General features: G+C 37.8%; 1 protein-coding gene across 5 annotated transcripts in view; it reads right to left on the bottom strand.

Annotated features, from left to right (window-relative positions):
• The window catches only part of RBMS3 (RNA binding motif single stranded interacting protein 3), a 765,077-nt gene that overhangs the window by 492,758 nt on the left and 246,230 nt on the right, over nucleotides 1-26,089 (bottom strand). The gene's annotated exons all lie outside the window — the stretch shown is intronic.

Here is a 26,089-nt window from a genome sequence, read left to right on the forward strand (position 1 = left end):
CCGAACTGATTGTAATTATTATAAAACTAAACCTGTTCATTTTTAAACATTAAATTTACAGTGACCTTGTTAATACAGTGAAAGGTTGAGAAATATGAACACAAATAATATTTCTTTGAAATGCTTATAAATGTCCTTGTTCGTAAATTGATGCTATCAATTTCAAAAGCTATACTCAAGAATGACACTTCATTTATTTTTACCCTCCTTTCAAAGACAACTTTTACACACCATATATGTAGCATTAACCAAATATCAATATGGGCCACCACCTAACAAGGTGTTTCACACAGTCCAAGACCATCCTTACCCTGAAGGGCTTACAAGATAAATGAGAAGGTCAGGGAAAGCATGAAAGAGCAGAGTCTGGTGCAGAAGCACAGAAAACAGCTTCATAAACATGATTTTCAGTTTTGTTTCAATGTTTCAGTTCAGTTTCATTGGGAGAGAATTAGAGAAATGGAAGGAAAAGAGGACAGAGAGAAGACATACAAAAAGGTTTCAAAGACACATTCTAGCTATAAAAATATATACCCTGTATAATCTTTCTGATTTTTAATACTGTATTTAGATGAGTTGGTTGCAGAAACTCCAGGCCATGCTGGCATGGGCTAAACGTGCTCTCTTTACTTCATTTAATTTTCAAAAGTTTAAGTACACAAAGTTTGCCTCAGTTATCAATTGCTGTATAAACTTTAAGTTCAAGAAAAGGCCATACGACTTCCTGCATGTGTTTATTTCCTGCGCTGCCGTTTAGGAAGCCTGAAAAGAGCAGTTTCCGCTCACCAGCTCTCAATATCTCCACAGATTTGCCTCCTGCCCCCACCCCTAAGAGAAGGATTCCTGCGGTGTGATTTCTAAAGATTTAACTTATGACTAGCTGAACACAAAGCGTATGAATGAACACTAAAACCCACACTAAACTCCCATTAGTCTCTGTGTGTGACAAGTGGTTACTTTGTTCTTACAAAAGGCTTTAGGAAAAAAAATCTGCCCCTACAGTTAAAGGGGCTTATTTGAAATAAATCTTTTTATATGAATTTAAATCATGACAAATCAAAGGAAAGAGGCTACTGCTACAGCTAGGAAAAAAAAAAAGAAAAAAACACAACAGAGGAGTATTAATTTTTTCCCTTTCTTTTTTTTTCCCTTCCCCTTTTCCCCTCTTTCCCTAAGGAGCAGAAACTGCATTTTCTTTCCTTTGACGCATCACTTATCTTTCAGATCACTCCTCAAAGACAAATCTCTCTTTCTGGGCCCTGGTAGACTTTATTCTACACGCGAGATGAAGGCCAGGTTTTGTTTCAGCCAGATCAAATAGGTTTTTAGCCATAATGTACTCCTCCGTATAAATTTCTCCCCTTTATAAACATCAGGTATTCAAGTGTGGCTGCTTATTAACTCCTCTTGAGAAGTGCATCCCCCATCGAATATTCTGTGAACATTGCGCTGCTCTATCCCAACAATAGCTTTGCTCCTTCCTATTGTTACTGATCAGTTTGTATTGTACAGACCAGTGGAAAATATCTGTGGCTGATAGGATGTAAAGATGCATTGTCACCTGTGATAATTGTTAACTGATTATTTTCACTATGGCAGAGAACTCCACTACAGAGAACTAAGGAGAGACACGTTATTGGCACTACACAGACATGCACAATACCTGTTCCTGTATTACAGAACAGGAGCAAAAATGACTCTGTTTTTTAAACAGCCTGTCTTAGTTGCTGAACAGCCTGTTGTCTGTTGACTGCGTTTGTTTCTTGCTTGTGTGCTACACAAAATGCCTTCCCGGATCTGCCACCGTGCTGGAGGCATGGTTCAGCCCCAGCACTAATTCCAGGCACAGAGAAGAGCCCCTCTGTCTCCTTTCTATTCCTCCATCTGGGTTCTACCTCATGCAGGATGCATTAGGAACTGTGAGCCATTCAGACCACCAAGGATGTGCTGGGTGTCCTGCCCATGCAGGTCACTCAGGGTGCAGAGGCAGGAAGCGAGATGCCACTCCCCTCAGGGTAGCTGGGAGCCATGAGGGGAAGGTCCCTGAGAGGAGAACCCTCTGTCTGACCCACTGAAAGCTGCTCTCTTTCCGTTGGATCATGTCCAGAAAAAAAAACAAACCACAAAGCAAAACAAAACAAGTCACTACACAAAGACATTCCCAGGATAATTGGCCTTGAAATCTTGAAGGTATCCAGATTGTCAGCCAGAGAAGAGAGATATCTTCACCACCAGCCACTAACCCCTGGGACAGCCTGGTCCCCTTGGGTTATTGGGGAGCTAGGATGTGAGATCAGGGACCCCAAAAGTTTACTTTTTGAATTCAAGGTACCCTCTCATCTACAAAACACTGTACATCTCTGCAACCTTCCCAGCAGAGTGCAGAGGCAACTCTGCTGTGGGGAAGACACTGGACTGACTGGAAGAGCTGTGAGGGAACAATGGCATCCTGGGGGCAGGTGCCCAGGTGCTGGCGGTGCAGGGCAGCCTCTGAGAGGTGAGGCCAGGGCTGCACCAGTGCCAAACACAACTGGTTCCAGCTGGCTCCTAGTGACCCACCTCAGGACATGGTTGAGCCCTGAAGCAGAGATGGTGGCACCTCTGGGAAAAAGTATTTTAGAAAGGGCAAAACACTGCCTAGGAGTGAGGAAAAAAGTGAGAAATATGCCTGTGAGCACCCAGGGGAGAGAAGGAGGAGGCTGAGGAGGATCCCCTTGAGCCTCTGGAAAGCCCATCTGGGGCATATGTGGGACAGGATCTATGAGAAATCCCATGCTGGAGGATGTGGAGATGTCGCGAAGGCCCACACCTACATTAGAGCAGAGGATGAGCACGAGGAGCAGGAGAGAACAGCTGCTATTCCCCATACCCCCTGTGCCATCAGGAGTGAGAAGCAGGCTCAGGCTAAGAAACAGAGTGACACTGAGCATGGGAAAAAGGCAGGGGGGAGAAGGGGAGGGTATTGTCTTAATTTTCCCTTCCTTCTCACTAACCAAACTTATTTTAACTGGCAATAAATTAATTTTCCCACATTGAGTCCGGTTTTGCCTGTGAAGGTAACTGCTAAAAGATCTCCCTGTCTTTATGCTGACCCACAAGCTTTTTCACCTTATTTTCCACCTGTTTTGTTGAGGAGCAGGAGCCTCTGGGTGGGTGTCTGGCAGCCAGCAAAGGCCAATGGACAGGTCTTGTGGCATACAAGCTTTTACTCAGGATTTAGAAGCATATCTGTTTCCCCTTAACTATTCCAAACAAATTTCATCAAGAAAAGGTATCACCTCTCCCCATAATCCTGTCTTATTTTATCTCTTAGTATGTCAATGGCAGCTTCCACTTCTGGAACAACCTGGTCAACATTTATCAGAAGACTTCTGTAGAAAGTTTTCAGGTCACAAAAAAACCAAAAAACCCAATACAACAACAACAACAACAAAAAACCCCAACAAACAAACAAACTAAAAAGCAAAACCAAAAAAACCCCAAACAAATCCACAAAAACTGTTGCCCTCCTTGCTATGTTTTACCAGAAACAAAAAATATTACAAAGCAAGGGGAGAATTTTCTTTTCCTTTAATAAGTCAGTCCAGTGCCTTTATACCCTAAAGGTCTGATGCAATCTAAAAGTGAGATCAATAAAATTTAAATGTCTAAGTATATTTTAAAGTATAACCCTTTTTTTCCTATGCCTTAATTTCTCTGGTTTATAAGTACGGATAATCTTACTTTAAAACTTCAAGACTAATCTTTTCCTCATGTTTGTAAAAGTTTTGAACATTTTTGGACATAAGCATGAGTGAAGTACAAAGTGTTATTAGTATTATTACTATATCTTGAGTTTACCTACTTTCAGTTCTTAGTACTTGTAATAGCTGATGTGTGAAGTCTAACAGTGGAAAAAACAGAACATAGAATTTATGGAACAATTTTTATCATTCGAGTTCTGTGCAAATTTTAAATGGTGGCAATATTTTTGACTGGTGCAGCATTTCCAACTTTTAAAGATGTTTATAATAGGTGTAAGAACTAGCAGCCACTCCTTTCTATTTGTATGCAAATAAAGCACACCCTTAGTCTAGGATGTTAGACAACATTCATAGTTCTGACATAGCCTTAGTCTTCACGTCATCACACCTGTGCCCTCCACTCTTTTGCATTACAGTGTCACCATGCAGTGAACTAACATGAAAAATACGTGTTAATTTCTGAAATTCTACTTCACATCAAACGCAAGATTTACTACCTCTATTAGACACCTTTCTGTCAACTATTCCAAGATGCTATGATTATTATTGGCTTTGGCACTCCAAAAGAAGAGAGAGCCTCAAAAATAATCCTCTACATAACCTCTTGACTAACATTGACTTAAAAAAAAAAAAAGGCAAGTGAGATTAAAGAGGTGTAAATAACATCTGAATTCAGCCTCCCACTACCTCATCTTTTAAAAGCAACTTCACAGAGCTATGATGTCATTTTCTTAGCCCACACAATTTGAGTTGTTTCCAGTCCCCTGGATTTTGATTGTAGAATGATTCTGTCTTCAGCTGCATCTTCTGTGTTTTTTTCCTGAAAGGAATTGTGATTGAATGGGTGTCCACCCTCTTCCCGCTATCTCTTCAAGTGATTTGACATCCCTTACTTTGGATGCTAAAATGATTACAGAAGATGGGAAAATCCAAAGAGAGAAACTGCCATTCTGGAGATACTGCTTGCAGGAACTCTATATGCCTGTATTTGGATCAGATTATGATACAAAGCATAGTCCTATGTTCTTAAAAGTTTGGATGCTTTACAAATTACTACCGTTCCCATAGAAATCGAAGGTTTCCTATAACCTGAAAAAGTAAGAAATGAAAATAGCTGGCCTGGAACAGTATTGCATGAGCTAAAATGCTGCATTTGTTTTCATGTTCAGAGAATATATGAAACTGGCAAACAAAATCTGAAGTTAGTTCATCACAAAATCCACCTGAGAGACCCTAAAGATTGTGTTATTTAGGAATTGAAGAGTGAGGGTGTTTTTTTCTTTTGGGGTTGTTATGAAAACTAAACATGGAAGATATTGCAGATTTTTAATTTTTTTTTTAACAGCAGGAAAGAGGAATTTTGTGCTGCTACTTTTCCCAACATAATCATTCACTATAGCATGCAAATCTTTTACAGTCTAAAAACAGATTGTATCTGTTTCAGTAAGAACTGAGCTTCTAATATTTGACCAGTGCCGATTTCAAGTTTATCAAGTTTGTGTCATAACCTTCACAAAAAAACTTCAGAGACATGACCAAATTTAAGAGAAACATTGTTTTTCCAGACATGGGATTGAAACTCAATATGCTTTACCTGGAAAAACAGGATCAGCTGAAAGAAATAGCATTCCACTGAAACCACAGAGAAATGATGAGGTTGTATTTCATATCCCAGCATACATATAACGTTATAGTTTATCCAGTGGATCCAAGAGCACTGAGAGCTAGTCCACATCACGCCAAAACTCAGGGTGTGCAGCCCATCTGCCCCCTCTCAGTAGGTGAGAGAGGAATTCTCTCCATGGGATAGCCTTGCTTGGCACACAAGCTCCCTGCCAATGAGGTGAAGAGGACTTAGGCCTGCACATCTGGAATACTTAGAGCTGGGGCCCAGTAGAAATACTAAGTTGAGAGACTTTTTAGGATAGGACTCAAATAACTCTTAAGGAACGCATTTTAGAAAAAGAGTTTGCCATTCATTGTTATTTTTCCCCAGAGTTATGCCTTGAAAACAAAATATATATGGGTTTCACACTTTTCTGGTTAGAATTGCTGTCATTTCCAGTGACTCAACACTGTAATTCATGTTGTACTTTTAACTGTTACTTGAATCCTAAGAGCATTTTTTTCCTAGGCAAAGTATGAAACATTGCTCTTGTAGTCACAAAAGAGGGAGCAGGGGTGCTGAAAAAAATGAAAGCCTTCACAGTTTGAGGAACACGCCACGAAGAGCCTGGTTTTCTGCCATCTTACAGTCCACATCAGCATCAAGGAGTAAAGAATAAGTAACAAAAGATAGGTCAGTGGTAATCCAGATAAAAGACTTAAAGACTCTTGGCAACCTGTGTGGGACACCTCTGTAATCCAAAATAGCTGTTACCTGATGGCTCTCTAGGCAAGAGATCGCTGAGTTTCAGTCATCTTCTGCTCACACACACTTCCCTGAAAACAGTACCAACACCACTATCTCAGCAGGCAAACTCAGTTGAAAGGCCAAGTAAAAGTCTCAAGAAATGCTCCTGTACTTCAAACTGATTTCTCCAGAATAAGAAAGGGAATTTTGCATGAGTAAGAGACACTTGTATTGGTTTTGTTACTCATGTTGTACCTAGCAATAGAGCGTGGGGATACTCATGCTTCAGGACTGCTCATTTGTATGTCTTCCTTCCACAGAGTGTGAAAAGAGACTTTTCAAAGGATATTTTTTATTTTTTTATATTTGTTACATTCTTTTTGAAAAGTAAACTGGGATTAAAATGTATGTTGTTAGATGGGATTCTCTTTGGTCTTGTTTAAACCTTTAATTTTAGGTCTGAACACAGTGACTATCTTGACCCCAAGCAAGGCCATGTCAAAGTTTCTTGTACTCAGAATATTATTTAGTCCATCTATTGTGATAAATTTAAGTCAGAACAACCTCAGAAGGACATTGAATATGACCTTGTAATGGTAGGTCATTAAGTAATTATTTTCTGAAAATAAAACACACTGGCATCTGTTAAATTTACTCTAACCTTTTTTACAACACCATGGTTACAATTTAAAGTAGTAAAACATTATGTTAACCCAAGAAGAACATGATCTGAGTGTTCCCAGTAAATTCTGGTAAGATAGCACTGGTTAAGACCCTACCACCTGGTTAAGATGACCTGCATACTTCTTATTTCTAGAGAAGTCACCCAAATAAAATAAATCACTCAATGCAATACTTCTTTGCACATACCACTCATCAGTACAGAGTGAGTCACAGAGGCAAAGAACTTGAAGGGGAGAATTTGTTCTAGCTAAGAAAGTCTAATGGTGAACACTATTCTTAAGGAAAGTTGTTGATTACATACAAAGCATATCACATTAGGTATCGGATCTTAGCAGATCTCAAGAGTAGTACTTTTACGAGGTCTAAGAATCCCTCTCTCACATATGACAGTTGCCAGTCTTGAGGGACTTTTCTGCAAAGTACACAGCAGTATTTGGGACTTGCAGCATTTCCTTGTTAAGACAGAGGACACAAAGGGATAATGCAAAAATTGAAAAGAAAAAATTATCATTATAAGTGCATTTCCCAGAATCCCTGTTTGCAGGTACAGAGGGCTCTTGTATTAATTTTGTGGTAATTATTTTCAATGCAGACCTATGTATCATTGACTGAAACACAAGTTCAGGAGCTTTACTGATTAATGACTGATTTTAGTATTTACCTGTGTGCTAAAGTGGAACTTTTCACAGACAGCTAACACTTTTTGTGAAACTCATTATTTCTTTACAGTTTGGGGAGAAAAATAATTATTTCATTAACAATTGAATCCTATCCCCTTTTACAGTACCCAAAGGCATGTTTCACTATGTTCTGCGGTATCTTTTTTTTCTGATGTATCTGTTTACTACATGTATATTGAATTACTCCCTGAACAATAAATCAACCAATGTCTTGGATACAAAATGATTTTCTTCACACTAGATCTGCAATATGCAACTTTTTTTAGACAATCCCAAGAGTAACAGCTGGCTGACGACTTAAGCAAGCCTGCAATATTAACCAGTGAGTGCAACCCAGACTCAGCTACCAGGGAAGAGGGATGCTTATGAACAACTGAAATATGTCTGTGGCACAGCATCACTGCTACAATTCTAGCAAATGATAAAAAGTCAAATTTCTTTCCTCAGCTGCAGTAGAGAAAGTGTTGATTCCAGCATCACATGCATATTACCAGCCTTCATGTCCACAAAATGCTTACTTTACTGAATCCAGTGCAGTTATGAAATGCATTTGGCCACTGGGAAGAATTCTATAAATCCTACAAAACTAACCAATGTACCACTCTCCAGCTAACTCCTGTGGATGGGCTTGCATGCTTTTGTAAATATCACTGTGGGATTAGGACATCTATCAAAGCTATGATTTCTTTCCCGCGATGTTATATCTATTGTATACCAGGAGTTCTGCAGGTGCATGATTTATCCATCCTGTCATTAGCTACAATACCCTGCAAACAGTTTTTATTTTCTGCTGGAGAAACAAATACCCCTCCCATAAATTGTTTTACTGCTGACTGGGGAACAGGCTCCTGCTCCCTTGACAATAAAACAGCTTGCTTTCTCTGACCATGGAGTTATAATTTCCATCACAAAAGTCTGAAGCTCAACATCACTTCTTATGGAATTAAATAATATAGGGAAAATTATAGCTCATTTTTCAGTATCAGACCTGAACTCTTATTATCTCTTAAGCGCCAACACTTTTGATCACTTGAGGGACTTTACAGACAATATAGCCCCTAAAGATCCAACCAAGAAAACATAGAAGGATGAAGCAAGTGTCAGATAAATTGAACAGACAAAAAAATTTTTTTAAATTAAAATAAAAACCCAATATGATTTTTTTTACTGGAATCAGGAGTTGTCAAATCTTTCAGTTGGGCTGAAAATGTTCAATGAACATTTTAAAAAACAAGGAAGCAAACTGAGCAAACTGGATAGCCAGAAAATTCAAAAATAAAAAGCAATTTCTTACTCAGTGAAATCATACTCAGGCCTTTCACTCAAATTAATTATTCATAGAACCACATATATTGTATATGACACATTTGAATGTGAAAAGGCTAATATCTTCTGGCTTTTCCAGTACTCAACTGATTCATTAGAAATGTAATAGTCAGTTGAACAATTCCATGACTTCAGTAGGACACATGAAAAATAAAAGAGAAAGCAGAATGAACTACAAAGAGAAGAAGAAAATAAGAAATAAGATCTTTTCAAGACCAGCTCTCAGGGTACTCAAAATCAATTTCAACTGCCTCAGATATCTGTCAAGTATCAAATACAGAACAGAGGAAAAAGCACACAGAGCTACAGAGTTGTCTAGAAGAGCTGCTTTTTCTTCCCTTAAGCTTTGGGCACTCATGTTGGAGAAGAGAGAGAGAGATTATAAACTTATTAGAAAGGATGAGCAAATTATAACTGAGAAGTTGACTATAAGCTATTTGAATTCAGTGCAGCAAGAACTGGTTTTCTAGGATATATCAATACAAGGTTACAGATTTCATTAAAACATAACTAAATCTCAACGAAAAATGACATTAGAATTCCCAACAGAAATACCTAAGAAATAGTATGCTAAGGCACCAGAGCTTATGAGATTTTGCTGTGATTTGCTTTTATTCCCCCAGAAAAAAAAGAAGGCAATGAAAGGCTATTAAAATCCAAATAATTCTGTAGATTATTGATAATCCTATAGTCTCAACTAGTGTGAATGAGACACAGGCATCAACAAACAAAAATACTAGTCAGTTAATGAAACACTGAATATCTTAACTGAAGCAATCAAGCAGCATGAGGTACACATGCTGAAGGTCTGACCATGCAAAGCTTCTCTGGCTTTGGTCAGCACAGCATTTAAAATAATGGGACTACTCATGACCTTAAAGTAAACCATGAGTATAAGCAAACAGCTTTGTAGAAACTACTTCTTGAGTTAAGCACAGCTCTCTTGTGTGTCATTGTCTACTGCACATAAAGCACTATTGTGTGGCCAGGTAAAAAAGAAAAAAATGCATTTAGATAATACCCCAAAAATGTTTCTAAATACATAAAAACACTTTTATTTTCAAGCATCAATGTGAATGAAAACAAGCGACCTTCTCCTAATAGTACCTTTCCTTCAAGCTATAAATCATCCTTTTATTCTTACCAGCTAAAGATCATGAGTTTATGGGCTGACTTGCCTTTTGGCTGAGCCACGAGTGATTCAGATTGGCATTTTGTATTCTATGAATTGGTAAACAAACCAAAATAACATCAACAAAATGCAAAAATTTAGATTTTAGTAAGGTTTTACTAAATTTTACTAAATTCACTAGGTTTTACTGAAGCAATGAAAACTCACACAGGTCTGAAAGTAGCTTCAGTTTTCAAGAAAACTGCTGATAAAAAAATAACCTGAACACACTACACATGGATGGGCTCAAGGTGGAAAGCAAGGATCTTTTGAATCCTGTTGGAGGATGCTCAAATAAGAGAAGTCATTGACCCCTGAGAGAGGTAATCCAGCTGAAGCTCCTCAGAGCCTGGCGTGTGGAGCTTTACTTCTTCACTTAGGAAACACTGACAACGAGGAGAGTAACTCAGCACAGCCCAGCCTAAGGTATTTTTTTGCCCCAGTGCACAATGGGATTAAGAAGATTCATATCCTTCCTACCGAACTTCAACATCATAAACTTGACAGGCAAATAGGTGGAAGGAAATCTCTGCTTTTGTGTTTCTCCCTGCTGTAACCAAAAGTTCCTTTCATATCCCCAAATGTTTGTTGAAATGTTAGAATCCAGATTTTAAAATATAAGTACAGCAGCCATGTCCAGGCTGCAACAGACATGAGGAACAGAGACTGAGAACAAGAGAGAAGATGACCAGAAACCACAGCAGAAGGCTCTGAGGATAAACAGATACTACTCTGTCTCACCTGTGTTTTCCGATTTGTGGTTTTGACCCTACATCTCAAAAAACCAAACATAAGAATGAATACAGATGGAGATTTCTGTCACATTGTTCCCAGTTAGTTTAAAATCTCTGCTTCTCAAGTCAAATCCTTTCTAGGGTTGATGACTGTGTTGAGGATGGGTAGAATTCCTTACCACACTGTAAGGACACTGGTTTAAAAATACCAGAGAATTAATAGCAAATTAAACTAATACAATTACCATAGAAATTCCTTTAAAAGGCATATTTTGAATTTCATGTTTCTGTGTCAGCAGATAGTCTCTGCAGGTCTGTGCTTAGAATATACATATCAGGAAAATTTCCCATATAGCATATTCAGTCATACATTGTATTTCCTGATATGCATGGGTGTCATAACCTTATGGCAGAAACAGGAAAAAACAGTAATATTAACAAGATTTGTTGAACAGAAGCTCAGAGCATTAGTTGTCCTATTCTACCCAAACAGTTCAGAATGACTAGTGGGAATATCTTTGAAGATTGCCAAGAGATATTTTTGGAGATGCATTATTTTTTCATTTTAAAATACATTTTAAAAACTCCAATCACCTAAAAGTATCTTCATGATTATTAAGCGCAACTTTCACTGTCTTGTGAACTGTTACAGAGATACTAAGAGAGAGAGTTAACAGATATGGATGTAAAAGAATCTCACCCACTATACTTGGAAAAAAAGGATAGTTTTTCACCTAAAGAGTAAAACTATTATTTGGAAGATCAAAAATCACCATTACCTCTGTACTAGTCTTCTTATGTAACTGAAACGTTTCAAAACTCTTTCTTGGTCTCTATAACAGAGATTTTACTGCTTCCTTTTTCTCACCCTTTGGGAGAATGTGTGATTCTTTTGTCCATTTAAATGTAACAGCAATGTCCCAAATCCCCAAATCAATCACCAATCACCCAATCATCAGAATCAAGTTTCTGGACAATTTTCAGGTATATAAAGAGTATGAAAGTTTATACAATTGGTAATAAACACAACACACAGAGAGGCTTCTAGTAATTCACATACATATATGTAAGTATAATTAAGTGGAATAAAGATCAATACAGGCAGAACAACATAGAGGATATTTCCAATTTTGTTTAAATCTAACAGCAGACTAATTTTCGAGGAAGCTAAAATCAGAACCATGAATTAGGGGGATTTAAGAAAGCTAAAGTCACACAAAAGCAAAGATGGGGAAAGTCAATTTGAGGAGCAGAATCATAATAATAGGGCTCTGTTTCATCTCATTTATCTATGTGTATTTACATTTATACATCTATATCTATATTACATGAGGGGGAAATGTTATGAAGCTCTTCTTTAATTCATAGAGATAAAAAAGACCTTGTTACAACTTATTGAACATTCTTTTCAAATTTTATACTTTAAAAGAAATATCTAGAAATGTTTCTTTAGGAGGAAAATGTAATTTTAATTTTTTTTAACTGTCTGCTGCTGAGAAAGGCACAGGAAAAAAAGATGATGGGCTAGATCTTAAAGACTGAAGAAAAAAGTTACTGCTTATTCTAAAATCCAAATATATCTATGTCCCTAACTGCTCTGATTTTAGAAATATCTGCTGTAGACTGTCATTATACCCAAACTATTTGCAGATACTGCCGCACAATGGAATAGTCAGACATAAACTGTCGAAATATTTGATGGTGTTATCAACCTGTTAACAAAATAAAAAATATGAAATGGACACTGAATAGATCCGAGTGACACCATGATTTGAGATTACCAAACTTTTTTTCAGCGCTCTTTTACTTTGGCCATGATATAGAAAAACACATATTTTCTACTTAGACCTCCCTAATAAGAATTGTCAATTTAGAGAGATCAAACTCATAGAACATACATTGGGGTTTTTTTGCCACTGCCTAAAATTCTGATTTGAGGCAGAAACATAGTATTTCATAATGAACTCTCTATAGAAAATATTAACTAAAAAAAACCCAATTTAATCAATATATGCAAAATTATGTTTTATTTAAAAATTATTTTTAAGAAGCAGAAAATTTTACTCTAAACCCCAAATATTTTCTTATATACTCAAATTGAAAAAAATATAGAGGAATATAGTTGCTATGAGAAGAATAGAACTCAGTTATGGTAAGACAAATTTTAAGAACTTATTTCATGGATCACATCTAGCTGATCGAACAATAGCAAACTTACTAGATGAGGCAGTACGTATAGTGTTAATTTGTTTCTTTAACATCAGAATCATACAGTTTAACAAGATTCTGCTAAATATTCCTCTGCAAAAATTTGATAACTATAGGAAATGCCATTCAGGTTTTGGATGTCATTTTTTTTCTAGATGCTAAGGTCCCAGTGCACCAAGAACCTTAAGCATATGCATAGCTGTAAGCACAGGAGGAAGCTTACTGAAGCCCAGAGGATTTCTTAGAGTAGTAGAATCATACAAAATATTTTCATTTGAAAGACTTAAATATCTAACAGAATTGATCCTGTGCCGAAGATAAAAACTTTATTTCTTTGCAAGAACAAAAAGAGGCAGATTTAGATAAGAAAGGGGGGATTTTGTTGTTTACTTTAAAAGCATATAAATCTTGATGCAGGCTATACAAGATGGCTAGGAAGATTAATGCTCTCTGGGCAGCATATTTTACTCTTATTATTCACAGGACACCTTGCACCTTGTTCTGAAGCATTTAGCAATGGTTCATGGAACAAGAGATGTTTAATGGTCTTATATTGCCTTGCTGCATTGATCACTATGATATAACAATCAAAACCAGAGGGTGCATATGGCCATATTTGATCTTTACAAGAGAATTCCACTATGCTAATCTCTAAAACATAGTGTCAGATTATTCAGTTCTCTCTCTTGTGTATTTCCTTACTTAAAAATAAATATATCAGTCAATACATATACCAATATATTATGCAAAATTTCTGAACTTAAGTGAAGTCAATAGTGTTTGTAAGTGCTTAGTAGAACGCTACCTCTGTGCACACCAGGGTTGCAAATTGTGAGGAGACTTACTGACCTTTTTCATTTAATAAACTAATTTCTGGAAAAAACACACACATTCATTATGTCTCTCACTTCCTGGAGGAAATATTGGTGCATCTGAGGTCTGGAAACAGAAGATTCAATAACAGGAACAAACAGTTTGAGTATTTCACTGTCCTGCTTTTTCCGTCAGTATTCTACGCAAGCATTCGTCTTACTGCTACTTACTTTCTATTAGGACTAAACTGTTCAAAAGATGAGTAATCCACTGTACTTTAAAAAAAATCCACACTTTTGCAAAAAAATGATGACAGAACAGAATTGTTTGTGTATTCTCTACTCAAACACTTATATTTGACTTTAAAAGTTCAAGAATTTGCAAAGTAGGTGTAAGTAGGCAACTTGCATATAGATTTTCAATTGTGACCAGCTTCAGGCTATTCCTTAAAATCTTGGCTATCCATGACTCTTCCATTCCTCTCCTTGCTTACTTCCACACACTTCTTGTGAAACTTTTTGACTTCTCTTTATTTAGATATTGTTAATAGTCCATAGTTAGGTCAATATATGAAGAATCTCCACTTGAAAACTTGTGCCCTCGTAGTTTGACTCTCAGGAAATATACAGTAATTTAAAGTACAAGATTAAATGAGTAATAAAAGAGTTTGAGGTTTATAATGGCCAACTAAGCTTCAGTATCCAAATGCCTAGCATGAAAGAATCTACTATTCTTAATTCCTTCTGATAAGAAGCACAGACATCTCCACTGATTTTAAGAGTTGATATAAACTTTACTGGTTTTTACTTGTCTTTTTTTTTGTACTCTTCAATGTTCACTGAATTATGCTGAGATAGATATCCACGAATTTATAACATTTTTAAGAGAGACGGTGGATTTTTTTTTTACTAGAAAAACTTGAATGTATAGGTTGCAGTGTAGTTTCCCAAGGGTACGCTTTGCATATTATTAATAATAAATTATTGTTATAAAATATAATTATTATTAAAAATAAGGCAAAACAGTCACAAGAATGTCCCAGATGGAAGGATGGGAGAAGTCAGCTGGGAAATGAGAATTCATGCTGAAGTCCCAAACATAAAAAGAGTTTCAAAGAGAAAGCCATCTGCAATACACCATTACATTCTTCATTGTCACAACAAAGCCCAGACATGCTGATACTTACTCTCAAACATGTTCTTGTAAGCACAGTCTATTAGCATATTATATGAGTTTAGTATTTCCCTAGTAAAAGATCTCTTATGGCAATTTGGCAAATAGAAACACCCAGGGGTAGCCTTCTTTCCATTTAGTAATTGACAACTTTCCTGATGAATGCACAGTGTAGGGTTTTCCCTCTTACCAGTACAATTTAAAGTCTACAAAGAACAACATGTGTTTGTCACTATTTTTTTAAGTATCAGTAAAGAAAAAGGTGATAATCGGGAAAAAAAAAAATCCATAGATGACTAAACCTGGGTGAAAATCAGCAGAAAACCAGCCAGGAACATTTCCACACAGTGGAAGAGAAAGAAACACTATTCTTCCTTACTCTTTATCTACAAATAACATTAAGCAATACTGAGAGCTGCACAATCATGGGACACCCCACCCAACATTAACTATTCAATAGATAAAAACCACTATAAGTCACTGTGAAAAACATAAGTTTCTTCTATTGAATATTCCCTAAAGGTCAGAAAAGGGCTAAGTCACTCTGAGTGTGTCATCAACAATACAAGAGTTTCTCGCTTTTAATGCTACCCCAAACTAGGGAGAAACAGGAAGAGTTAATTAGAAGACCTACTTTTTTTACTTTTTCTTCTGAAGGGGTCTGATGCCAGCAGATGGTAAATCAATATTTTTTCCCTATTGTATCTAAGAGAGAAGGTTGTAACTGGAGAACGCAGTTGAGTTACTAAATAAATATTCACACTGTAGTTCCACATTTCTACCCCAGAATGAGAAAGGTCAGATCATGTGGAGATAGATCTGCAGGGGAAGGGGTGGAGCAAACCACTGAAAGGACAGCTAGGAGAGCTACAGCTATGTCGTGTAGTACAGAAAGATCACACAATGAAGCACTTTGACTTCTTGCCAGGTATACCCTGTGAAATGAATTTTGAAATAAAGTTTTAAATTACAGATGGTTTTCCCAAGCCATTGCTGGCATGAGCACTACTGTGGAAAAGCTGTGACACCAGCAATTAGGGATAGCAGAGTCTGAGATATTAGGGAAAACTTGTCAAGCAGAACTTAAAATATCCAAATATTTCTCCAAAATATTCACCAAAAGAAGAAATAGAAATAGCTTTGGCTTGGCTTGCCTATAAGTTTGCACCTTCTGGAATTTTTTTTAAATATTCACAGATACTAGTTCAGAACTTTTATAAACATAATGCTAATTCACATCTAAAAGCATTAGGAAGAGAGAAGCTAAAGACAGAGTTCTTTTAAAATACAGCATGTGGTGTGCCAGCCACACAGCCCTACGAATTTTATGTTTGTCCTATCTGTCCAAGCAAAACACATTGTGAGCATCTAAGCGAAGCTCCTTGAATCCTCCACTTAATATTTGCAAGGAATGCAGATGAAAGAGTATTTGCCAAAAAAATTAAGTTGATGAAAAGAAAGTATACACTTTCAGTGAGCAACAAATAAGGCAAAATACTTCAGTCCTGTCTTAAATGATCCTTATTACTTATTACTAACCATTCATAAGGAAAATATCCCAACTAGTAATTAACATTTTAAAACCTCAGGTAATGTCTGTACAAGTGCTACCAGAAGTGACCACTGCAATGAAAAGTGTCATATAATTTTGCCAGGAAACCTTGAAAATTGCTAAAGAAGAGAAGCATTGAATAAATAATTCCTGGTACTTAATAGAAAATTATGGTTTTTTCCTAAATACAGATCACTCACCAGCTAACAAGCCTGTTTTAAAGTGGGGCAGAAGCAGTTCTACAGTCTCCAACACTGGACTCTACTGACAAAAATTATTTGGTACTCTTTAACTCCCAACAGAAGACACAGAAGGTATTAAATGTAAATGCAAACAACTGGGCTGGCTCCTCTTTCCACAGGGTGAAGGAAAAATTGCCATTGGCACAGTTTCAAGAAGGATTTATTTCTAAAAATATAATCCTAATGTACAGTACCCCTCTAATGGCTCCACCAAGCTGCTTCTCACTGTCCCCAGCTCCGTAGTCAAGTCTTCTAGGAAAAAGTAGTGGAAGAAAAGATGTCCAAACACATGCTCTGGCTACCACAAGGTTAAAATCACATAGTTCCAATTTGCTGCAGGAACTATTTCAGCTCTGAGAAAATCTCACAGCACACACACTTTGCCTTGTACTTCTCCTGCTGGGTCTACCTAAGGATCGAGCCCCATAGCTGAATTTAGAGTATCCTTAAAGTTTGTGGATCACAAATTGTAACAGATGTCCCTGCTGTGCAGGGAGTTTTGTTTAAAGGTCCATCTGCCTGCAGACTGAAATCTGGGATTCTTTGTTTGCATCCTGCAAAAACAGATCTTTCAGACCAGTCACCATAAAAATGCAGGGATTTTTCTGAGGGGTGTGGAAGATCAATATGTTGCATATGTTTGTTCCTCTAAAAAGAGAAGTAGCTGAGATTGTTTCAGGGTTTGGCAGGACACAGTCTTATTCATGTCAATGCTGCTTTCACAGAATTGGCTGCTTGCTTCAGGAAGGAAATGGATATAAACACCTCTGGCGTTTTTATTTAAAGTCCATGTAACAGACTTCAGTGCTCTACAGGTCTGAGGGTGTGGGGAGGGAAAGAGTCACCTGTCCACGGCAGGATGGGGTACATGGGCCAGGCAGTGGAATACAGGGTCCAGACTATGTTCATTTAGAGGAGAAAGGCACAGAGCACTGGTATACTTATAAAAATTATTTAGATGTGTAGCAAAAATCTGAGCAAAAAGGAGACAGGACAATGAAATGAAAGATGAAATTAGAATGGAAGAGATGTGAGAGACTATGAAGGAATGAAAATCAGGATATGGGAAGAGAAAGTAACAGAAAGGGGACAAGTGAAAAGAGAAGGAAAAAGTATTTAGTATGCAATTAGATTTCATGCGGGGAAGCACTCAATTCCTTCCTCTGTCCATCTTACAATACCACTTTTCAGAAGAAATTCTCCACACTTCCCTCAGCATACAAAGGGGGAGGGTGGGTGGGGGAAAGCCTTCTTTAGCCTCATCAAGCTCCTTTGCTCTTTTCCAGGTTCTTCCATTAGATCACTAATCATATTTTGGTTTCGGATGGGTAACTTGCAGGAGTGAACGGAATACTTCCATTTGAGCAGAGCCAAACCCAGCCCTAGGGGTTTTCTGAGTAGGCACTCACCATACCCTTGGGAGAAGAGGCTCCAGTGTCCTTCCTTGCTTTCCTCAGCTCATTTTCAGCCCAGCAACTCTGTATTTCTTTACAGAAGTAGCACCTCACTGGCTCTACATTCTTCAGCCACCATCAACTTCCAGTGGACCAACTTCCCTCCTGCTCATCCTCTAATAGTATGAGGATATCTCCTCCTCATAATTTTAGTTTTCCTATTCACAGTTCATCTCCTTGGTGGCCAACATGCAGGCCCAAAGCTTAAGAAGGGACTGTACAGACAGACAAAAAATTGTTCAAGTTGTCCAAACAATCTCAAGTGTTGTCTCTGCTTAGCTCAGACCTTCGTAAAAAAGTCCTTATTGGCCTTCCTTTGACTTCTCTACCAAATCACACATAACCTCTTCTTTGTAGCCAATTTCCTTCCTCCTGGTTCAGGTCCTGCATACACAACTGTATCCAACACAGGCAAGCCTCTCTGTTTCTATCCCCTGTCCAAGCTGAGAAATGATACCTCCAGATGTGAAGCCATAAATGATACAGCAATTTCATAAAATTAACCCTAATTCACAGGTTATAACAACATCTGCTTACTTGAAATTAGTTGCAAGTGTCTTTGTGTCTTCAGTTCTTTACTATTTTAGAATGGTGCATTTCACCTCTGCATAGCAGCCAAAGGAAATTAAAGAGTATATCTTTCAACCATTTCAGAAAACATTCAGTGACAGGAAATACATTTTTTCAGACATTTACAGTAAATCTTTGCCATTGTTTTATAAACTGGCATCCTGTTCACCACTTTACAGGTAGTTTATTAAACAACTCAGAAAATTGACAGTATTACACACCTGTTAAGATGGGTAATGCTATTCTTCAGCAGCAGATTTTTTTTCACATACATTTATATATTGAAAACTATGAATTAGTTATTTTTGTATTTAAATCTTTGTAAAGGCAGAAGGTACTGGTCATAATACCACAATATGGCCACACATAGTATTCTCCTGCAGAAGTATCATAGGTTCAGTGTTTTCTGCATAAAGTATTACTTTACTTTTATGGAATGCTTTTATATTTTATCAGAAATTAGGAGTCCATGGTTTTTTATTACTGGCAGAATTTGAAAGAGGGACAAGTCAAGTCTTCAGCATGGCATTCCTAGTTTTCACATATCAATGAAATGTTCTGTACCTCCTTTCCAGGTTTATTCTGTCTATTTTTGCACTGTCTTCTTGTTCACTTTTGAAAGAAATGGAAGTTTTCTAATTTCTTGAAAATTTCCCCTTTTTTTCATATTAGACAATTAAGTCTTTAAGCTTCACATTAGATTCCTGTATATAGTCTCAAAATTTGTTACAAGACTTCTTACATGACCCCATCAAGTGACAGATGTATTCTTTGTTCTTCTGCTTCAAGCGCCTGTTTAATCTATTTGCTTTTAACTACTGTTGTTTGCCCAACAAGATCTTTCACTGCCTATCTGTGACTGCTCCTCCTAAACTGACAGTAAAATTGGGCTTGGAGAATTTTTAATGGGCATTCTGTACTACTGATAGCTAGAGAGCAGTTCAGCCCTTTTTCCAAGGAAAGACTCCTCAGGCACAGAGCTGTCTTTAATTGTTTCCATAGTCATTCAATGTGTCCAAGATCCAAAAGCTGTCATACAACTCCATTTCCCATTTATACTATTGGGTGACAGGCATGCTGAAATAGGGTCAGATTTTCAAATAAGGAAATTATTTTTTTTCCCCCAAAATAGAACATGCACACAAAAGCAGACAAAGAGAATGCATGCTGAAGACGAAAATGAATTAGCTTCACTCCACTAAAAGAAACCAATAAATGCTTTTACAACAACAGTGAAAAGCTGACTAGGGTCTGAACTTGCTCTCACTAATGTCAGTAACAGTTTGATTCAATGGGAGCAAAGTAAATCCCATTAGAGCCTTTTACAAAAAAATCCTAATAAAAGCAGACACTACAAAGTAAAGGCCCCGTTCAGCCTTCGCTTACACCACAGCCATTGTAAAGTCACACCATCATAGCTGGGGTCCGCATTGAGAGCTGGAGCATTTCAGTCCTACACTTACCACATCACAGAAAGCCGAAAGGAGATGCTGTACCAAAGTGAGAATGGCAAGTCTCTCCTGGCCACAGATTTAATACACTATTGTTAGGTTTACATAAGATCTGACTGGGTCCAAAACGTGCATTACCCGACACTCGTGCTGCCTGATTTATGCTGTCCTATTTGGCTGGTAAAAGAATCAAACTGGTGACTGGTTTTGAATGAAGGCAATTAGGGTGGTTGATTGGTTTTGTAATTTGGAGAACACTACTCCAGAGTATAAGTCAATTGTGTAGAACGATCCAGGTCTTTAATCACTGGTTTCCCTGTGCAAAGAGCTGATGCTTTACATCATCTGAAATTTATACATTATAATCAATTCCATTCTCCCCATTACCCCCCTTATTGCTTCCTCACCTGCCCTGCACCTGGCAAAACCATAACATTTTACCGGAGAAACAGTTAACTATAGAGTGGCCAATTACATTTCAAAGGTGTACCCAAATTTAATTTACAGGGTCAACCAAGTATGTGGGGGTAATTACCTTTACAGAGCATCTGACAGCTGTTGTGATATAGCCGTCCAATACTTCCTGCTAGAAATCTGTCAGGAAGAACTTGTTTAAATTTGACTAACGTTAAACAACAGACTTCTGTCTGTAAATCCTAGAAAACAAAGTCATCAACAAAGACAACAATTCTACGTAAGTCTCTTGGGTGCCCCCAGAAAACTGGAAATTCTCAATTCAAAGAGTTTTCTTTCTGAATGGATACTGAAATAGGAAGACAGGCAGGTTCAACACACAAAAATCAAGCCAAGAACAGGACAGGAAATCATACATAATTTGCCAATGTATAGTAACCACATACCTTTATGAAACACAGTTTCTTATATAAACATACAGGCTCCAGAAATTCCAAAGCTGAGAAATAAAATTGTACTCAAGAGTTTCCTCAAAAAATTGTTATTCTCAATGATGGACAGGAATTGAAGCGTACATTCACAGGATAAATAAGTAAATGAAAAATTCTGAAGAGTTATGTGATATTCTAGGCAATATCTTCTGTTCCCTCATCACAATCTACACTTCTGACATTTATCCAGAACAAGGCTGTGTTTTTCACAGTGACTTAGATCACTAAGTCCCAAAACTTTGGGCCAGTGGTCTGCTGACAGTCCTTGCCACTGATCACTGACCAAATTGTACCAAACATTTAACTGAGGGGTACATTGGTACATCTTATACAATGCTATAAGCAGATGTGAAATACTGAATTCCACATCTCAGCAAGGCTGTATAATAAATAATCTGTGCTTCCCTGAAGGCTGTCACAAAACCTCTGGTCAGCTCAGAAAAGGTGAGGCCATTTCAAGGCTTTCCATAATGTGCCATGTCTCCACACTTCTCATTGAAACTCCTTGCTACAGCTGAATCCTGAAGCCCTGTGCAAACTGACCATTACTGACAAATCACAGTTTGGAGATCCAAAAGTTATACTAGTAGCTAATTAAGTAACTAATTAAATTTTATTAGGAGTTAATAACATGTAGGGTTATGTATCTTTGTACAAATTCCCTGCATACACCCTTAATTTATTATGGTCCTGCTAGTCCTGAAATTTTAATAAAATCTGGCAAATAGAAGGAAACTCTGGTTCCCACACTCAAGTAAATAGCAAATCTTACTGATTATGAGGCAGTAATGAAACCATGTAAAAAATTTGTACAGCATGGAGTAAATGTAATTGTTAGCGGCATTCAATACTACTTGGAGTAAACAAATTCTATTGCAATTGAAATGATCCTATTCCTTGAAATAAAATATAAAGGAAAGAAGAAAAACCTCAGATTACTGTTTCGTTTCACCACTTATAAGCAACAAGGAATAACTGAAAATTCATTACCATCCTGGGAATATTCATCCCTTGGTACTGTAAACAGCTGTGAGGTTGCTCTGCAATTTAAATACTCAATCTTCTCATTCCACCTCACCAGAACACTACACATGGTATGTTCCAGAAGACCAGTAAATTTGAACATGACTGACATTAATGTAGCTGCTTACCTAATAACATTCACATGCAACACTACACATAGAAGGACTTATTTAAACAAAAATTGGTTTTACCACTGCAACCATTGTGAAATTGCTAGCACATATTTGTAATTATCCTTAGGAGCATTCTGGGTAAAAAAACCCCACAGACTAGCCAGATGCTTCGATGGAGTTTCTCCTCCTAGGTGACGAGATTCAACAGAGAGAGAGTGAGGAGTCACATCTCTGCCAGCTCCTAAGACTACCTTCATGCCTGCATGATGTTATTGGGTAGTGCATGGAGTTGGTAGACCAGCATTTCAGATTAATTTGTATCTAAAAAGAATCCCAAAACTGATTTGGTCAGTTTGTTGTGCTCATCACATTGACCCTCAAGAAAAGGGCTTACAGTCCTAGGTTTCCTGGAGCCAGCTGTCAAGGACAGAAGGTGCCACTTCTTCCAAGGATGAAGGCAAAAATACGTAAAAATCAGGGACCTGGTTTCAGTGTATTAGACCTCCATGAAAAACCTTGAGTTATTTCTCCTCTTGTGTGCATGATGCAAGGCCAGAAGGACACACAACACATTTGTGACTGTAGTTGCATGTCTACAACAACTTTGCTGCCCTCCTACAGCTAGAGAGTACACTTGGAAACTCAGATCCTGGCTAGAAAAAGGAAGTGAGATCAAATACAAAAACTACTGTCCCAGGGTTGGGGATTCACATCTTCACCAACCCACAGGTGATGAAGCTACATCAGGATCCAACAGCCAAGCAGAGGAAGGTATGGAACCTTCCAGTGATCACCCATTTTGCAACATGTGGTTCAGGTGGTTTCACAAACAAGGCAAGAACCAGGAGCTCTGGATGCAGACAAATTGGTGACAGACCACAGGCCACGCCACTGGCCATGCTGAGATAACAGAGACAAGGCAGAACAGGGTTATTTCCAAAATTTCTCCAGCCAAGAAAATGAAGGAACAGCTCCAAATCAAAGGCCTCGATACAGGCCACAAGCACAACCCAGGGCAAACCAAAGAGCATTGAGGAACAGCCAGCAGGAAGGCGAAATTCTTCCTCATGATTAGTAGCACATTACAACAGTGTATCTGAAAGGGATAATGTCAGAAAAGCTTCACATGCCTCCCTCAGCAACAGGGAGGCTGGCTCCAAATGAGACAGGAGATTAAAGCATCCCATCCTTTGGGGCGAACAAAGGAAAAAATAATCTGCCAGAAGCCCCTGCAGCTAAAATCCTTTCTTCCAAGCCTGTGTTTGGGGTAACAGCAATTCAAAAATATTAGGAGTACAAAAGAATGCTAGAGAAGAGAGTGGGAGAATAAAAGAGGGTGTAAGTCCTCCTCCTAAAGGCACTGGCCTCCCCTGAGACTATAGGCTGAGTTACATGCAGACCTCTAGGCTACTAAGCTAAAGCATCTGAATAACATCTGGATATAAGTATAATTATAGGAATTGTTCTTTTAAAGTACATGAGTTTGTAATTCACAAAAAGGTAGGTATTTCACCCTAGCACTGCCCACTTCTCATGGAAAATCAGACCCCCAAGAGCTGGGAGACTTAGAAAAGAGCAATCCAGCACACTCAAAGCTGACTTTCGAACTCCCCTCTGGCACTCATGAACAAGGTGTACAAAGGAGTGGACATAAGCTTTTCAGCCCACAGTTATGCTCACAAACACTTTCCATGCCCCCTGCTGCTCAAATTGAGTTTTACCTTCAGACAAGAGTCATCATCCCAATTCTTAAAAATATAAAGAATTTTCTTGACTGTGCTGTTAGCTGCTCCCTGCAATCCGTAAGAGCCACATATTTTTTCACAAAGCAGTGGGAAGCAAGGGAAGGAAGAGAAAAACTGCTGCCAACTGATTTTAATAAGAGAACTGCTGATGTCAAAAAAAGAAAAAAAAATTAGAAAAAGCAGCAATTAAAAGTGCAATAGGTTGGCAAGGCACCAGAATTTTTAGCTATTTTTCCCAAATCCTAGCTCTCACGTACCAGGATTCTGCCTGCATACCTAACAGCAATGGTGGGTTCATGTCTTCAACTGTGAAGCCCTCACTAGGGATATTTCCCAGTCCATCCTAACAAATGACCTTTATGCACAGCTGCAAGGTGCCAAAATGACACAATAGCTTCACAGGCGATGGCTAAACGTTTCTTCTTGAAGTAGTAGCATAAGGACTCCCCTAACAGACACAGGAGAAAGCTGACTTGTAAATGTTTAAGAACATTGTCAATGAACAACTGACTGATTCTGATTGATTTAATGAAACTGCTCTGTACTGCTGAGGGAGTATTAACAAAAGCAGAGGTTTAATCTAGTGAGACTGTGTTCCCACCAGAGCCAATGAATACACGTAGGCTTGCCCTGGGCAGTACAAAGAATGAAGTCATGCTAAAGACTGTCTTTGTGAAATGTCCCACTGTTTCCCACGATGCACTGAATGCCCATTTGTGGACATGGACCATTTCATGTATCATGTACCCTTTTTGGAAGCACTTACATGACAACCTCAAGAACAATCAACATAGAATGATTTCAACTAATTAAAATAGTGAATATATTAAAGAGGTCAACTGTAAAAGATTCTCATTTCTCCACCAGTTAATGTGGAGCAAAGAGCAAACATGGAGAAAGTACCAGAAAACATTGTTAAAGGTGAGTTTTCTGAGCAGAAAATACCTCAGTAAGCCTCACAACCCAAACAGGTTAATGGAGGTTAGCAGAGGTGCAAAGGAGAAAAAAAAGAATCTGAAGACTGAGAAGGAAAAATAACAAGCTCTGTGAATCCTGGAAAAAGAGACCATGCACAAGTAAGGCCAGAAGATTCGTTTTGGATGCATCTTGCATCATGCAAGGTGTGTGACTGTACACATAAGCACATAAACGTTTCGGTCATGTAAAAAAAGACTCATCCTAGTGGCTCCTACTACAATAAATCCACCTGGTTTAGATTTTCTAAAACTAATGCAAGTGAAAAACTTGCAACTCAAAATGCATGCTTCAAAATGCTGTTAGTAACATGCGAATGGCACACACCCCATATCAGACAGTTTTACCAAAGTCTTCTGGAGGGTGCCAGAATATTTAACATACATTCCATTAGTGCTTGAAAAAGGGATAATTGCATAATTCCTTTTGAAAAACAATACAAATATACTTTTTGGAAAGAAAAAAGATTCAAAAGTCAGTCAATCATATAGACTAATATTATTCTAGACAATCAAATATTGGTGTAAGTCTTGGCAAACTGACTCTACTCTTACCACTACCACCAGATTGCTTGATCTAACCTGGCTTCTTTCCCCAGGCACATATCATTCCAAATATTTGGTGAGCACTACACACTATTCTCCATTTAAAAATTATTAATATAATCTTTATTTGAAATTAGATACAGAGAAAATAGCCCAAAAGTATTCTTCTATAACTTTTTTATTCTTAACACAGGAAAAATTCAATTTCAGTTAGTCTTACAGTTTCTATCAAGGAAGTCTACAATTCTCACTATCCCTTCCTCGACTGAAACAGCTCTTAATTAGAGAATCTACCCAAAAAAAAAAAAAAAAAAAAAGCATTAAAAGCATTACTAAGCAAGCATATCTTTGGTCACTTTATCTGTTCATTGTACACATTCTGCTCTCTTCAGTAAGTATCTTCTAGTCTCATGGGTTTCAGAGCATCACTATCCATGCTTATACAAAGAAAAGAAAAATCCTTTCATATTAACATCTTTCTTTCTTATAATCAAATACAGCCTTCATTCAGTGCCTTAAAAAACTCCAGAGTCCATTGTATCTTGTTTTCAGGTAAATTTGGCCACTCAGAGTTCGTGTTCATCAGCAGCCAGATTTGGCAATTTTCCATGCTGTATTTCCTATCCAAA

Source organism: Manacus candei, unplaced genomic scaffold (genome assembly GCF_025592945.1).
Source record: "Manacus candei isolate 608988 ecotype Guabito, Panama unplaced genomic scaffold, ASM2559294v1 h1tg000026l, whole genome shotgun sequence".
Taxonomy (NCBI): Eukaryota; Metazoa; Chordata; class Aves; order Passeriformes; family Pipridae; genus Manacus; species Manacus candei.